Below are 16,802 nucleotides of genomic sequence, written 5' to 3'. Positions count from 1 at the left end.
GTCTCCAGAGAGTGTCTAAGTATTTTGAAACTATGACCAACTTAGGGCATCAGAATCTTCTCAGTGAATGGCCTCTAGCTGCTTTGAAGTTCTGCACTTTCTAACAGTTACTGTGTCATTTGGAGGACCCAGCCCCTTTTATAGCACATCCTTTTTCTGTTATTCAAGAGCTCAAATTTGTGAGATTTACCGAAAGCTCATTTTCAAAAGTCTGATGACCTTGTTTAAATTCTTTCAACACACGCCTGTTTCTGTCTCCTGCCATAATGACCAGAGGAAGTCTTTTCTTTTGCCACAAGGCCTTTTTTAAGACGCAAACGCCAGTGACTTGCTGGGATGGAGCACACTCGGCTGCTCTTCTGTACCTTGCTTTTCCCCCTGGGCCCCAACAGGCTTCCTGCAGGCGGGCGGGTTCCTGAAGAGCCGGCTGAGTGTGGCCATCTGGGCTCCCCGCAGCCATCACTCCCTGGTGAGGCTGGTTTGACAAATGGAGCAGAACTAAGCAAGAGAGGGAGAAGACAGCTCCTGAAATAGGAGAAGACTCCAGATGGGCAGAAGTAAGGAACCGATACAGCAGTGCCACCACATCCCCCAGTGAATGCCTGGAACCGAGACAGTAGGGAGCCCCTTAATTTAATGCCTCTTGTGTCTTATCACGCTCTGTGGCCATAGCTTTTGTGGTTTGAAGTGCAACAGCAAAAGCAGCACGAATTTCTTTTCCTTCTTCATAGTTACTCAGATAGGAGATTTTTCTTGCTGTAGATCCTAACAGCCTTGGTCTGCTGAGTTTTTTCTTCCCTTAAGTGGAGCATTTGGACCTTTTCACTTGAAGGCAGCACTTTCCAGCTCCTCTTCAACATATCCAAATTTGCAGCATCACTCATGTTGCAGTTGAGGTCATCACTAAGTCAAAAAAAGTCAGGGGTGGTATTTGAACACAAAGCACTGTGATACTGTGATGTTTGACCTAATAACCAGTGACTACTTAGTGACTAACAAGTAGGTAGCATGTATGGGCTGATTCACGTCTCAGGTGGAACAGAGAGCTTTCATCGTGCTACCCAAAACATATGAATTATTTCTGGAGTTTTCCATTTAATATTTTTGGACCATGGTTGACTGCAGGTAACCAACACTTTGGAAAAAACACGTGATAGGTAGGGAAGGACCAGTGTTGTGTTCTGTGGTAGCTGTCATTTGCACCCTGTTTTTGTATCCAGCCGAGGATCTGCTTTGTGTTCTCTCAGAAATCTCCATCCCATCGTAGTTGGATAGACCCCCACGGTTAGAGGCTGGTGGACTGTTGTGGCTAGAATAGAAGGCATTCAGTAAGATGAGGAGGCTACTCCTTCATGGTTTAATTGTGAATAGCTTTTATATATTTAACTCAGGTGTTTGAGTTTCTTTCTCTTTCAAAGCTAAGCATTACTATATTTCTGTGGAAAGCTAACATGCTAGTCAAAGAAGCATGTTCTTTGAGCCTACAAGTTCTCCCTGATTACTTTCTGTGTTGAATGGTCAGACTTTATTTTTAATGGTTGCAGTGCACACTTTCATATATATGAGTCTGTTTTTAAGATTTATTTGAAAGGCAGAGTTAGAGAGGGAGAGACAGAGGGAGAGGAAGAAAGAGAGAGACGGGTTAAGGGGGAGAGGGAGAGATCGTTCTTCCATCCACTGGTTCACTACCCAATTGGACACCATGGCTGGGGCTGGGCCAGACCAAAGCCAGGAGTCAGGAATTTCTTCTGGTCTCCCACGTGGATACAGGGGCCCAAGGACTTGACCATGGGCTCTTCTACTTTCTCAGGCACATTAGCAGGGAGCTGGATCGGAAGTGGAACAGCTGGAACTCGAACCAGTGCCCATATAGGATGCCAGCATTGGCAGGCAGTGACCTAACCTGCCACGCCACAACACCGGTCCCCAGACTTTTTTCTTAAAATACAGCACTGCTTCAGGTCATTTTGATGGCACAGAATATGGCTTAATTAATTTCTATATTCAGAAACCTTATTTGCAAGTTACTGTATTGAAAAAGTGATTAAAAACCATGACTGTCTGACACCCAACCCAAGGGCCAGCTGCTGTGTACCATGAGGCAGGTAAGCAGACAGCAGTTATGGCAGGACGACAGTGTGATACGTGTGCTGTGAACGAGCGTGCATAGGGGACATCAAGGGCCTGCCTGTGTCAGGTGCCACCTCAGTTCCCAAGTAGAGAAAGACCAGGAGTCTCCAGAGGGATAGAAGAGACAGGGACTTTACAGCAGTGATGCAAAGGCAAGTGGACAAAAGCTATTTGCTAAGAGACCCAACCTGCTATATGGGTCAAAGTACTTTGCAGATGATTATGTTAATCTGATATCACAGCTTTGCTTCTTTGGTGAGCTGTTATATACAGTTTTTCTCTTTAATTTTACTCTGCCATATTAAATATCATATTTTTAAATTCTGATCTTATCTTGCACCTGACCTACTACCCATACACTGTGCTTTTGCACAAAGAAGCTACGACGGCAGTGAACTATCTTTTTTTAAAAAGGAAAAAATATTTTAAATCATTGTCACATATTATAAAATCTTTGAGGCATGTTTAATTTGAAAACAAAAAATGTTTAAATCTTTTTCTATTAAAAAAATTGGGGGGCTGGTGCCGTGGCTCACTTGGTTAATCCTCCGCCTGTGGCACCAGCATCCCACATGGGTGCCGGGTTCTAGTCCTGGTTGCTCCTCTTCCAGTCCAGCTCTCTGCTGTGGCCTGGAAAGCAGTGGAGGATGGCCCAAGTGCTTGGACCCCTGCACCCACATGGGAGACCAGGGAGAAGCACCTGGATCCTGGCTTTGGCTTGACAAAGCGCTGGCAATGGCGGCCATTTGGGGAGTGAACCAACAGAGGGAGGACCTTTCCCTCTGACTCTCTGTGTTAGTGTCTACCTGTCAAATAAATTTTTTAAAAAAATTGGAAACCATTTAATAAATTCTGCCAAACCTAGGTTTAAAATGAATGTCAAGTCAGATTGATCGTTTATTGTTGGATATAGGTTAAAATCAACATTAAGGAAGAGGACATTTAGCCTCATGGTTAGGATTCCTGCATACCACGTCAGAAGGTCTGGGTTTGAGTTTAGGCTCTGGCTCCTGATTGCAGCTCCCCATCAGTAAAGACCCAGGGAGGCAGCAGTGGTGGCTCAAGTAATTGGGTCCCTGCCACCCATCTGGGAGCCTGAACTGAAGCCAAAGCTGAGGCTGGGAGCTTTGTGGGCATCTGGGGAGTGAACCAGCAGATGGGAACATGCTCACATGTATTTGTTCTTTTTTCTCTTTCGCTCACTCTTGCTCTCTCTCTTTCTCCCCAACTCCCTACCTCTCAGATTAAAACAACAATATATTGAAATCATTAAAGATCTTTATTTAATCCATATATTCTAATATAATCTTTATTGAATGCATATGTTCTAAAAAGCAGGGTCAGGACCGGGAGAGTAAAGGTCTGATTTGGTTTTGGTGGAGTGGCTTATTTGTACTGTGTTGCAAACAAGAAGAACCTATTAATACCTTCCTGTGGTTTAAATCTCGGAGTCCTGCATGCTTTATTAGCTTTCTGGCAGGATTGTGTCATGTGGTTTGCTCTTTCTACATTACCCTTTGGTTTCTCAGATAAAATCAGGTATAATTCTTCATGTATGAGACTGTTCTTTCAGTCTAGTTGGACTCTGAAAGCTTTGTTTTTCTCCCTTAAAAGCTTTCTAAGTGGTCTCAACCACTCTATACCATCTGATTCTACCCGGGCTGTTCCGTCCTGATTTCCCCATCTCTTTCACTCTCTCTCCTCTAAGCTTTAATTTTGTTTTTTCTGGGGGATGGGACTGATCATCTCATTTGTTGCCATGGGTTCAATGCTCATTTTTCAAGGATACAGATTCCACTGTTTCAGCTACTCCTAAGGCAGTAGATGTTTCCTTGTGATCTGATGCTCAGCTAGTATGGAACTAACTTGTTCATTGTCTTCCACTCCAAAACTGACTCATCTAGTGCCCAGAATTGTTTTATTTCAGCCACCTTTGGCATGTCTGAGGTTGCTAGAGGCACTGGATTCTTTCTGACAACCTGCATTGGTCCCATAATCTTCTGTAGAGTAAGGCAGATCCAATAATGCCCCACTCCCACCCTACCTGTAGGGTCATTTGTAGCTGGCAGTGGTCGGTCTGGGCTCAGCCTACTGTCACTGGCGCTTCCACAGCATCTGGCCCACTGTGTCAGTGGAAGATGGCCTATTCCGTCCCAAATCCTATTAGTCATAAGATAAAGGTGACTCCACCTTTAAATAAATGTGATTCACGCCTTTACATTTGCCACCTCTGCCATCATCCAAGTCTAGGCCTCAATATTTATATCTCAATCCCTGAAATTCCCTTCTCCAGCTGTGGCTCGAAGCGCTTTCCTGGGAAGTATTCAGAACCTTTCTCCCTTTGACAGTTCTACCTTTTTCTCCCCATATACTTCATTTTGCACAGCTGTTACATTTTAATTCACATTTAGGTGCTGTTTTGTATTTGAAATTTTTTTCTATTTAGATTTTGCATAACTCCCTGAGTATTTATACTTTAAGTTTCTAACAGATATGACCATGGTCTCTAGTTTATTGTGCCCCAGTACCTGACACAGTGCAAAATATAAAATAGACGTGTAGTAACCATTTGCTGACCTTCCTCACCCTGCAATCTTCAGTGACTTAGTAATGATGGTGATAGATGTTTATTGAACACCAGGAGGCATCAGGTAATGTCCCAAATACTTCATTATGTTTGATTACATTGAGTAGCCAATTATCATGTCAGTTGTGTTTTTATTGTGTGGGCCTATCATTATTAGTAATATAGCTTATGCAATGCCATGCCATTCATTTTATTTTTAAAATGCAGTGATTCTTTAGTTTAAGGTGGTAACTGAGAGAATTTTGAAAGAAAGAATTGATAGTTAATAGTCTCCTTTTTTTGAGTATTTGCCACATTAGCTGTCTGAGAGCATGTTTTAGGCATGTATGGGACAACTGAGATCCAAGTGAAAATTCCTCAACAGCTGAAGCTATTAAGTAGAGAGAGAACCTGGCGCGTTAGGTAAATGATGGATTTGTCAAGGTTTGGGAGCTGCATGTATATCCCCCTCTCACATGGGGAAAAAGCTGTTCTACCTTCTCGTGGAAGGACAGGGCGGTGGTCCTGTGTTTACCCCCACTTGACACAGAATAAAGGGTAAAATGCAAGCGCAAGTAGAGATTTGGACATCTTTTTTGAGAAACTTTACAGCATTTATTGGTTGTTAACCTTTGACCCCATTAAGAAAAATCCTGTCAGTATGACCTTGGACTAGACACTGGTGATTAATTTCCTTTCTGAAACCATTACAGGGACCAGAGCACATAGAATTTCTGTTCACAGCACAAATTTTTGACCCTACATATCTTTTTTTTTTTCATTTATTAAACTTTTATTTAATGAATATAAATTTCCAAAGTACAGCTTATGGGTTACAATGGCTTCCCCCCTCCTATAACTTCCCTCCCACCCGCAACCCTTCCCTTTCCCGCTCCCTCTCCCCTTCCATTCACATAAAGATTCATTTTCAATTCTCTTTATATACAGAAGATCAGTTTAGTATATATTAGGTAAAGATTTCAACAGTTTGCCCCATATAGCAACATAAAGTGAAAAAACTACCATTGGAGTACTAATTATAGCATTAAATAACAATGTACAGCACATTAAAGACAGAGATCCTACATAATATTTTTTTAATTAATTAATTTTCTATGCCATTTCCAATTTAACACCAGGTTGTTTTTTTTTCATTTCCAATTCTCTTTATATACAGAAGATCAATTCAGTATATAATTAGTAAAGACCTCATCAGTTTGTACCCACACAGAAACACAAAGTATAAAAATACTGTTTCAGTACTAGTTATAGCATCACTTCACATTAGACAACACATTAAGGACAGATCCCACATGGGGTGTAAGTACACAGTGACTCCTGTTGCTGACTTAACAATTTGACACTCCTGTTCATGGCGTCAGTAATCTCCCTAGGCTCTAGTCATGAGTTGCCAGGGCTACGGAAGCCTTTAGAGTTCGCTGACTTTGATCTTATTCCGATAGCGTCATAGTCAAAGTGGAAAGAGAAAGGTACCTCCTTCTTTGATGGCCCCGTTCTTTCCACTGGGATCTCACTCACAGAGATCTTTCATTTAGGTTTTTTTTTTATTTTTTTTTTTCCATGATATCTTGGCTTTCCATGCCTACTATACTCTCATGGGCTCTTCAGCCAGATCCGAATGCCTTGAGGGCTGATTCTGAGGCCAGAGTGTTGTTTAGGACATCTGCCATTCTATGAGTCTGCTGTGTATCCCACTTCCCATGTTGGATCCTTCTCTCCCGACCCTACATATCTTAAAATAAAGCTAACCTCCTTTGCCCTTGTTAGCGATTTTTGTATTAATTCATGTGTTTATTCAACTAATATTTAACATGTGGTTAGTACTGAGCTAGAGATGTTAGGAATAGTGAAGTGAAAAAGATAAATTTCATAACTTCCTGGAATTTGTAACAAGCAAGGGAGTAAGATAATAAACAAAGATTACATATTAGCCAAAACCTGTTTCCCATAACATCTCATAACTAATCCATCAACAGATACTCTTGGCTTAACTGTCAAAATATATCCAGAATGTAACCACTTCTCACTCACTACCAGGAATGTTGTCAACTTGACCCCAGCCACCAAAATCTCTCACCCAGATATCACCCTAGTCTCCCAGCTGGTATCCCTTGTTTCCCCAGTTAAATCATGGCCCTCTGTGCCTCTGCCCCCGAACTGTCTAATGCCTTCCATCTCACTTGGGGTAGAAGTCAAAATCATTTCCTTCCTGATGGAACAAGGATATTAAGCCTCAGCGATTCTTGCTCATTGCCCAAAGAAATAAACATTGAAATGTATTCCTTGTCCTTGAATCTCAGTTGGGTTTCACACCCTATTGCCTTCATACCCCACCCACCATGGCCACCTGAAAGACTAGTACCAGGAATTTCCCTCTACCTGCTGCCTCCTACCCGAAACCCCACCCCTAGCCCTCCAAAAATATAAAAGGCCCAGCCCCTGGGGGATCAGGGCCTTCTGCCATGTGTTCCATCAATGTGCACATAGGCATTCAGTCACCGACCTCTGTTTATTTTCTCTGAATAAATTTGATCTGGCTGTAAATTCGTACACTGCCTCCTCTTTTCCTAACACTTTTAGTGCCCTGTGTGAGGAGGCACCTGTAAGATCGTCACAAAACACACCAAACACCGCAGTAAGGGAAAGGGTTTATTGGGGAAAATGCAGCAGGCCGGAGGGAAAGGGCAAGGAAGGTAAAAGAGAGAGAGAAGAGCGAGAGGAGAGAGCAGCCGAAAGGGAGAAGAGAGCGGGAGGGAGAGAGCGCTAACGCGTGTACGATCCATGTGTTCAGGAACAGAACCTTTTAAAACTTTGCTGGAGGGCAGGCAGGAAAGCAGAAGGAAGCAGCGAATCCCATTAGGATGAAAGTGGAGCTTGACACCAGTGGTTGGGCCATGTGGCCACCTGGCTTCCAGCAATGGCGGGGGGGGGGGGGGGGGGGGCGCTAGAGCCTAGGATGGTGTCAGGGTGTAGATCGAACCATAGATAAGACTGTGCCATTCTCCTAACAGCACCAATCTGCAACTCTTTTCCTAACACTTCCTCTTGCTGTCTCTGCTCCAGCCACACTGGCTGCTTTGCTGCTGCTTCCCCACCCCAGGCACAGAACCCTACACCATTCACTGTGCCTGAGGTGTTTCCTGGGGCTCCCTGGTGGTTCCTTCCCTCTCCTCCTGCAGGCATTGTTTACATGCCTTCTTCTCCGTGGAGACTTCCCCCACCTCCTGGTGCAAATCTGCAGCTCTCACACCAGACGCCCTTTGTTTTCTCCCAGGATCTCTTATTTTGTGTTTGTTTATTTCCCATTGGCTCCCACTAGAATATATGCTCCACAAGGAAGGAGATTTGTGGGTTTCTTTGGTTTCTTTTCATTTCTGTAACCCAGTACGCAGAAAACGTTGACACATAGTCTAAATTCATCAATTACTTGTTGGATGTGAAATCAACAGTAATTCCATACACTTCAATGCAAATAGAGATGAATGCAGCAGGTTTGCAGATTAGTTAAAACATTACCAAATTATCATGTAATAACTGCCCTTATAATAGTTCAGTCCCTGAAGTATTAATTCGTATTCTTTAACATTTTCTCAGATGAACAAGAAGACATAATTTTTGGATAATTGTGTGCCTTAAGTACCTTTACTTTTCATTTGTTATAAAACTATTAGTCCTGCAATATGTTGATAAGAAAGATCAAGAGAATATTTAAGGGCTGTTTATCAGCCAAACAGACCTTTGTGTTTGGGGAAGACACCAGTGAGTTTGAAGTATTCATTATGTCTCATTTTTGTTTGAGTGCCTTGGCACATGGTCGACACTCTGTTGTCATTTTCTGTCATTAAAATCTTTATGTGAATAAACTCAAATTCCCAACTGGGACTATCTGAGCTGTAATCATGTTAGATTACATGAAAGATTATCAAAGAATGTATAAGGGACTGACAGAAATTTGCATTTATGAAACGTTCATTCACTCAGACTGGGTTTTCTGGCTGTGTTCAAAGCTGCAAAAGAGATACACACATAATATATAATTTTTGGAAGAACAAGATAACATAAAAGTTTTTTTTAAAGATTTATTTTATTTATTTGGAAAGCAGAGTTACAGAGAGAGGTAGAGAAAGAAAGCGAGGTCTTCCATCTGCTGTTCACTCCCTAGTTGGCCACAATGGCCGGAACTGTGCCGGTCTGAAGCCAGGAGCCAGGAGCTTCTTCCAGGTCTCCCACGTGGGTGCAGGGGCCCAAGAACTTGGCCATCTTACACTGCTATCCCAGGCCATAGCAGAGAACTGGATTGAAAGAGGAGCAGCTGGGACTCGAACTGGCGCCCATCTGGGATGCCGGCACTTCAGGCCGGGGCTTTAACCCATTGCGCCACAGCGCTGGCCCCATAAAAAGGATTTTAACCTTTGAACAAACTCCAATCAATTCTATTTGAGTTTTTTCACCATGTAACTTCACGGGACTTCCTTTTACCCTTCCATTCATAGCTTTCTTATTTTGTTCTGCCCTCTCCCCCGCCCCCTTCCCTAATCTCAGTGTGTTATCAACTCAGGGTCAGCAGTATTAATACATATGTATAGTCAGGAGGTGAATGATCATTGCAGCCCAACTTAGAATGTCTGTCTCAAAAATGCTGATAGGCAAGTTATTAATTAGTAAGCAATCCATAACACTGTGCCGGATTAGAGTCATACTTCACATGATTTGATTAGAGCAATCATTGGTTTTGGCCAAGGGTTTTCCTCTCTGGAGACCATCCACAAAAACAACAAGGGCTTTAGGGAGAGCAGTCTTTTCTAATCCTCATTTCGGTTGGGTACACTTGGGCAGATCCCTGGTCACTCTCGGCATCCAAGTCTCCTAGTGTCGTGACTTGATAAATATAGCGTGCCAAAGCTGTGAGGCTGGCAGACAGCTGAGGGATCCGACTGCCCCATCGTGGGAGGAACATGGACAGAAGCACATACCAGAGCAGCTGTATTGAGTCAGGCCCGGGACGGGAAAGAAGACATGCTTGTTGCCGCGTGGATTAGCTAAGCAGAACATGAAGCCTTAACGTGACTCACCGTGACCAAGCAGCCACTGTAATTTTTGCTCCCACACTGACTTTGAGTTTCAGGGTAAAGATGAAAACCTGAAAAGATGGAGTGTTATAAACAGATGGTGATAAAGATTAAGAGTGATGTCAGCAGACCACGGCCCAGTGCCTCCCAGGCAATAGGAGGAGCTGCAGTGGCTCCTTGTTTGCGTCCTGGTTTGAATTCCAGCTCCACCACCGCATACCTGGTGTGAGACACCAGGTAGGTGACTTCACTTCTGTGTGTCTCAGACTGCTCACAGGGAAGTCAGTTTAACAGCGGTGTCTGCCCCACAGAGTGGCTGTGAATGCCTGCAAATCGCTTAGTGTCAGCACAAAGTGAGAGCCGATGCCATCTCACCTTGAAGGTGGTGACAAAGCCAGGGGTGGGAGCCGCATGATTCCACAAATCCTGACTTAGAGCTTCGACTGGGAACCCTGATGTTTCTGAGCAGAGATAGAGGATCAGCACGATGGGTTCAGTAAGACAGCAGTAACCCATGACCGGGAGAAGTGGGTTACAGCTGAGGCTGTAAAATAGATTCCAAGGCTGATCACTGGTCTATAAAACTCTATTACTTTAGAAGAGACTCAATGCTCCTTTTCTGCTTATCCTGAGGATAAGAAGTCTTTTTGTTTTGCTTTCTTATCTCAAAAGCCATTCATCCCACACATAGAGGATGCTCTTTTTTTTTTTAATATTTATTTTATTTATTTGAAAATCGAGTTACACAGAGAGAAGGAGAGGCAGAGAGAGAGAGAGGTCTTCCATTCTCTGCTTCACTCCCCAACTGACCACAATAGCCAGAGCTGCACCGATCTGAAGCCAGGAGCCAGGAGCTTCCTCTGGGTCTCCCACCTGGATCAGAAGTGGAGCAGCCAGGACTCAAACTGGGCCCACATGGGATGCTGGCACTGCAGGTGGCGGCTTTACCCGCCACAGCACTGGCCCCGGACTCTTGAAGCTCTTGACTGTCCCCAGGTATAAACGGCCGCCTCAGCAGAGCTCCAGGGCTTAGTGCCCAGGCAGGAAGGTGAAGTAGGCAGGTGGAGTAGAAATCCTCAGGGGCAGAAGTGCTCTGAGTGCCCTCCAAGGTCATAGTCCCTGCCAGCCAGTTAGTGAAGGGAGAAGTACTTAAAATGACAAATTGAGAAGACTGAATTATCCAGAAGGCCCACTTTGCTTGGATGTCACTCACTCCTTTAACTTCTTAGTTCGTTTTCTCATTAAGCCTGTTTTAACCGTCTTAAATGAGACCTTATGATTAAACAGAAGAACTCACAAACGTGGAAAGCAGAGTTGTTACAAGTGGAGTGTAAATTCTATGGTGGCTGTCTGAATGGCGTGATTACAGCATCATTGTGATCAGGAGTAGCTCCTAAGAGGAAGGGATCGTTGGACCTAGGACGGACTTGAAAGATAATAGAAGTTTGTCAGCCAGCGCTGCGGCTCATTTGGCTAATCCTCCGCCTGCGGCACCGGCACCCCGGGTTCTAGTCTTGGTTGGGGCGCCGGATTCTGTCCCGGTTGCTCCTCTTCCAGTCCAGCTCTCTGCTGTGACCCGGGAGGCAGTGGAGGATGGCCCAAGTCCTTGGGCCGTGCACCCGAATGGGAGACCAGGAGGAAGCACCTGGCTCCTGGCTTTGGATCGGCGCAGCATGCTGGCCGTAGCTGCCATTTGAGGGGTGAACCAACAGAAGGAAGACCTTTCTCTCTGTCTCTCTCTCTCTCTCATTGTCTAACTCTGCTTGTCAAAAAAAAAAAAAAAAGTTTGTCACGCAGGACAAAGTATTTGGACAGAGGGTAGTATGTGTACAGGTGCATGTTTAGGTAGCCAGTCTAAGAGGTCAGACAGGGGAGCAGTGGAGGAACTAACAGGTTTTCAAGATTTGGTTTTTGAGGAAGACGTCTCAGAGTAATGAGTAGGACATATTTGAAGAGGTAAAAGATGAAACATCAGAAAAAAGTAAAAAGGGTTGGCCTTGTGGTGCAGCAGGTTAAGCCACCGCTTGGTAGTGCCTAGGATCAAAATCTGCCTCTAATGCCAATCCAGCTTCCTGCTAGTGTGGCTGGGAGGTAGCAGATGATAGTCCAAGTATTTGAGTTTTTGCCCTGCACATGAGAGACCTGGATGGAGTTCCTGGCTCCTGGCTTCTGCTTGACTCAATGAACCAGCAAATAGATCTCTCTCAACCTCTGCCTCTGTCTCTGTCTCTAGCTCTATGTCTGTCTGTAGTAGCAAGAAGAGCAGCTCCCTGGGCTTGGGAGATTGCTTGGGTGTAGTACACTAGAGGGAGACTTGAGGGGGGACTTGAGATATCTCAGCATAGACCACTGGGTCTCATGAATCCAGTGTCAGAATATGGAAGACGGAGCAGGCTCCTGTTTGGAGTAGGGAGGAATGTGCAAATATTGAGCAAGGTTATTTGACGGATCTGAGAAATTCAAGTAGAATTGGAGACCATCCAAAGAGACAATATTAGGTCATAACTGATTATAAGTGTTGGAAATTAGAGCCAAATTAAAATATTAACTTGCTTTTTTTTGACCATGTGATCTGGGAGGCATTATTTAGCTTCTTTGAATCCTGTTCCTCGTTTGAGGTTCAATTCCATTTTGTCTGGTAGAAATAGTCCCACATTTATTACATTTCTCCTTTTGTTTGCCTCGTAGCTATTTATTCATTGTTTATTTTTCTGGGCTATTTGGCATGTGGTTTTATTTTCTTCTTTTAGATAACATAGCTGGATGTTTTTGGTTTTAGCCCCATCAAAATCCCCAAATGAAGCAGGTATTGGACTTGGCAGTTAGAACACCGGTTGGGACATCTGTTTTCCTTATTGCAGTGCTTGGGTTCATGGCCCGCCTGTGCTCCCAATTCCAGATTCCTGCTAATGAGCAGGCCCTGGAACACAGCAGGTGTTGGCTCACTATTTGGGTCCCTGCACCCCTATGGGAGACCTGGATGGAATTCCTGCTCCCCACTTTGGCTAAGCCTCACCTTGACCGTGAACTACTATGTAGAAGCCACCTGTCTGTCTGTCTCTGTTTGCCTCTGTAAATAAATTTTAAAATTAAAACCAGTCTTGGGACCGTGGCATAGTAGGCTAAACCTCCACCTGTGGCACCGGTATCCTCTATGGGTGCTGGTTCATATCCCAGCTTCTCCTCTTCTGATCCAGTTCTCAGCTATGGCCTGGAAAAGCAGTAGAAGATGACTCAAGTCCTTGGGCCCCTGCACCCACATGGGAAATCCAAAAGAAGCTGCTGGCCTCTGGCTTCATATCTGCCCAGCTCAGGCCATTACAGCCATCTGGGGAGTGAACCAGTGGATGGAAGATCCTTCTATCTCTCCCTCTCTGTGCCTGTAACTCTGCCTCTCAAATAAATCAATAAAATCTTAAAAAAAAAAAAAGATTAATAGAATAAAACCAGTCTTAACCAATAGGCTTGGTTTTCTTCTTCTAGCTTATACTGTCTGCTTTAGAGACGGGGCTAGGGTTGATGGTGTAGAGTAGGTGTTGATTTGATGTAAGCCAGTACCACTCAATCCATGTATGTTATGCTCCCTCTTTGTTACTTTGTATTCCCAGTTACTGGCTGCTACAGGAAACTAATTAGTATTTCATACACAAATGTAAGAGGTAAAACCTGTAGAGTATTTTTACTTCTCCATCTTCAGGTGCTCTTCATTTTCTAGAATTGAGGAGCCTGGACTAAGCCCTTAGATTCTTCTTTTTAAGAATTATAATTTAACATATTTATTCAGTGTGTCTACAGTAACATGAAAGTGACATTTAGGCTGGCGCCGTGGCTTAACAAGCTAATCCTCTGCCTTGTGGTGCCGGTACACCAGGTTCTAGTCCCTGTTGGGGTGCCGGATTCTATCCCGGTTGCCCCTCTTCCAGGCCAGCTCTCTGCTGTGGTTAGGGAGTGCAGTGGAGGATGGCCCAAGTGCTTGGGCCCTGCGCCCCATGGGAGACCAGGAGAAGCACCTAGCTCCTGCCTTCGGATCAGCATGATGCGCCGGCCGCAGCGGCCATTGGAGGGTGAACCAGAGGCAAAAAGGAAGTCCTTTCTCTCTGTCTCTCTCTCTCTCACTATCCACTCTGCCTGTCAAAAAAGAAAGTGACATTTATTTGAAGTAAGTATTATTGATACAAAGCCAAAAAGTTAAAATTTTAACACCCAGAATTCTAACAGAGAATTCATGGTAATCCCACACGTGTCCTCAAAGGTAAAAACAAAAATTGAGTTAATTGGGAAAGATTTGAGAGATCACTTTGTTAAGTGTTTTTAATTTAGAAATAAGAGAGTTTTGACTAATTCTCCCAAGATCACACAGAATTAGTAACAGAATCAAGACCCCACCTCAGATGTTGTTATCACTTCTCATTCTTCTGACTCTTTAAGATACTACTTGGTCATCCGGTAGCCAGTTTTGCAAGTAACTTATTCATATCTCTCTGTATCGTAGCACTAACCAGATGACAGCTCTGTGTGTTTCCATGATTAAGTGGCAACTTTGCTCCATTCCCTGGATGTCACCTTTTTCTTCCTCTGCTAGGGCGTGACTTATGTTCTCAGGCTGGGAAACTGGGCTGTGAATGTGCTGGGGCTGGGGTCGGGGCGGGGTGGACATCCAGCCCTTGAGTACACTGAGTTCTCTGTCCTGCCTGTGACTGCCCCGTTAGCTGCCTACACTCCATGGCAGTAGAGCAGGAATTCCTAAAATTGTCTTACAGACTCCCTGTCATGATCTGTGTGCACTGGACCCCTACTACATGCGTGGCATTGCTCGAAGTGCTTTGTATGTTACTCTGAGCTACACAACCACCCTACCCTGCTGTTATGATGCTTCAGGGAGCAAGGTCACAGAAGTCCTTACTTGCTCAATGGCACATGGCTGGTCGCAGGTGGGGCGGGGCTGGGCTCAGCTTCCTGGGAATCCAGAGACTGCTTCTGTCCACTCTAATACCCTGCTTTGTATTCTCAAGTCTTTGCTTGCTGTACAATCTCCATGTCTTTCCCAGTGGAGTCCAAATGGATCCTGCAATTCCTCACTGTGTGATACTAACATACCGTTACAGTGTCATTAAAATATGTCCTTGGCAGTGTCTTGTTAATGGACGGTATTTAAGGGGCTGCAGTGGCCTTTCATTTGAGTTATATTATGATTCTATAGTCCAGGGGTAAATTATAACTTCAGAAGAGCAAAGGTTAATATTCATCCCAGTCTCTTCTTGGACATATTCTTCTTTCACAGAGCTGCTGCTTTATGAAGTCAGGTGGTCATTCACCAGCCCTGTCCTGAAGGAGTTGTCTCAGTGGACTGGGGCCGCTGTAACAGATTCCATTGACTAAGCAGCTTAAATGCAGAAGTGTGTTTTCTCCCTGGTGTGTGGGCTGGGATGTGCAAGCTCAGGTTTTGTTCAGCTGCTGGTGAGAGCTGTCCTCCTGGCCTGGAGAAGGCCACCTTGTACTTACATGGTCTTTCCTAAGACACTGATCTTAGGGACTACGGACTAAGGGCCCCCCACCCTTATGACCTCATTTAACTTTAGTCCCTGTACCTCCTCCAGGCCCTGTCCCCTAACAGTGACTTTGGAGGTTAGATCTTTAACTTATGTACGTGGTGGGGGAGGCACAATTCAGTCCATAGCAGTTGCTGATTTTTTTTTTCTTGTGTTCAGAAATCTCATTTCTCAATGAGAAAATACATAGCCTTAACATTATCTATCACCTATAGGGAATATCTTAAATTATTAAAAACTCTTGGAAGAAAGGAACTTTTCATTCTTATTAAAAATATTGAAGCATTTGGTGTATTATGCTTCCATTTTAAAGACAGCATGATCTGTACTCAATAGTCAGCCCAGCACAGACCAGCATGCTTTGCGATAAGAAGAAAGTGTTACGAGCCATTTCGACATCGTTTGCCTATTCTCCATGTGACTGTTTGAAGATCGTTGTTTGCAGAGGTACTGCAATAGGATCTCCTTCCTGGGAAAAAATAGAAGGGAAGCTCAATGAAAGTTTGAATGAAGAAATATTCTTCCTTCAAAAGATTATTTGGGGTAAAACTAATTGTTATTCTAATAATGTCCAGAGCTGTTGGGATTTCTAGCATGACCGTGAGAACTACCTGTGATTTTCTGAATCGACACTATGATGAGGACAAAAATGACAACAGTGGCTAATACCAAATGTTTGCTAAGCACAAAGAACAGTTCTAACTACTTGAAACGTAATCTTTTAATCCGCACAGCAAATCTATGCAGAAGGTCCTGTTTTCACCTGCAGTTTATGCTGGTGGAACTGAGACACAGGGAAGTGAAGTTACTTACGTGAGGGCTCGAAGTTGCAGGCCAATGGATCAGGAAGAAGTTCCCAGGGAATCGGAAAGTAACTGTCAAGACCTTTGGCTGTGTTCCAGTTGTGAAATACACTGTTGGAGTGTAGAAAGAAAACACAGTGGCCTTTGCTTCAGTGTAGGAGTCAGAATATAGGAGTGCTCCAGTTTGTGGCAGGTGTTGTAAGAGCCTCAGTGTGCTCTGGAAAGTGACCCTCCGGTGCAGCATCTCTCCAGATGCTATCACTGGACCCCAGTTAATCCAAACATGAGGGTGCTTTTTAGCTAGAACCTGCCGGCCTCTGCCCACACACACTTCCAAAGGCTATTCTGACATTCCTTACAGTTGCAAGGCTATACCCTCTGGGTAAAAACCAAACACAGCTTTCCCACCAGGGCGAGAACAGGAGCAAAGGCAGGGAATGCGGTTTGCTGGGATGGGGAGTTTTGGAAGGAGGCTGGTCTAACTAAGACAGGAAGAGGCTGCTTTGGAGCATAAGAAGAAGGAAGACCAAATAGGGATATTAAAGGCCAAGTAGGAGATTCAAGATCAAGGGAGTTTGCTTTTTTCTTTTAAATATTTTTTTATTTGTTTGAAAGTTAGAGTTACACAGAGAAAGGGAGAAACAGAGGAGAGAGATCTTCCATC

At 44.2% G+C, this 16,802-nt stretch overlaps 1 protein-coding gene across 2 annotated transcripts in view; it reads left to right on the top strand.

Annotated features, from left to right (window-relative positions):
- MAP7 (microtubule associated protein 7) overlaps positions 1-16,802 on the top strand; it is a 197,004-nt gene that overhangs the window by 125,566 nt on the left and 54,636 nt on the right. The gene's annotated exons all lie outside the window — the stretch shown is intronic.

Source organism: Lepus europaeus, chromosome 3 (genome assembly GCF_033115175.1).
Source record: "Lepus europaeus isolate LE1 chromosome 3, mLepTim1.pri, whole genome shotgun sequence".
NCBI classification, from domain to species: Eukaryota; Metazoa; Chordata; class Mammalia; order Lagomorpha; family Leporidae; genus Lepus; species Lepus europaeus.
This window is presented reverse-complemented; position numbering and strand designations above follow the sequence as displayed.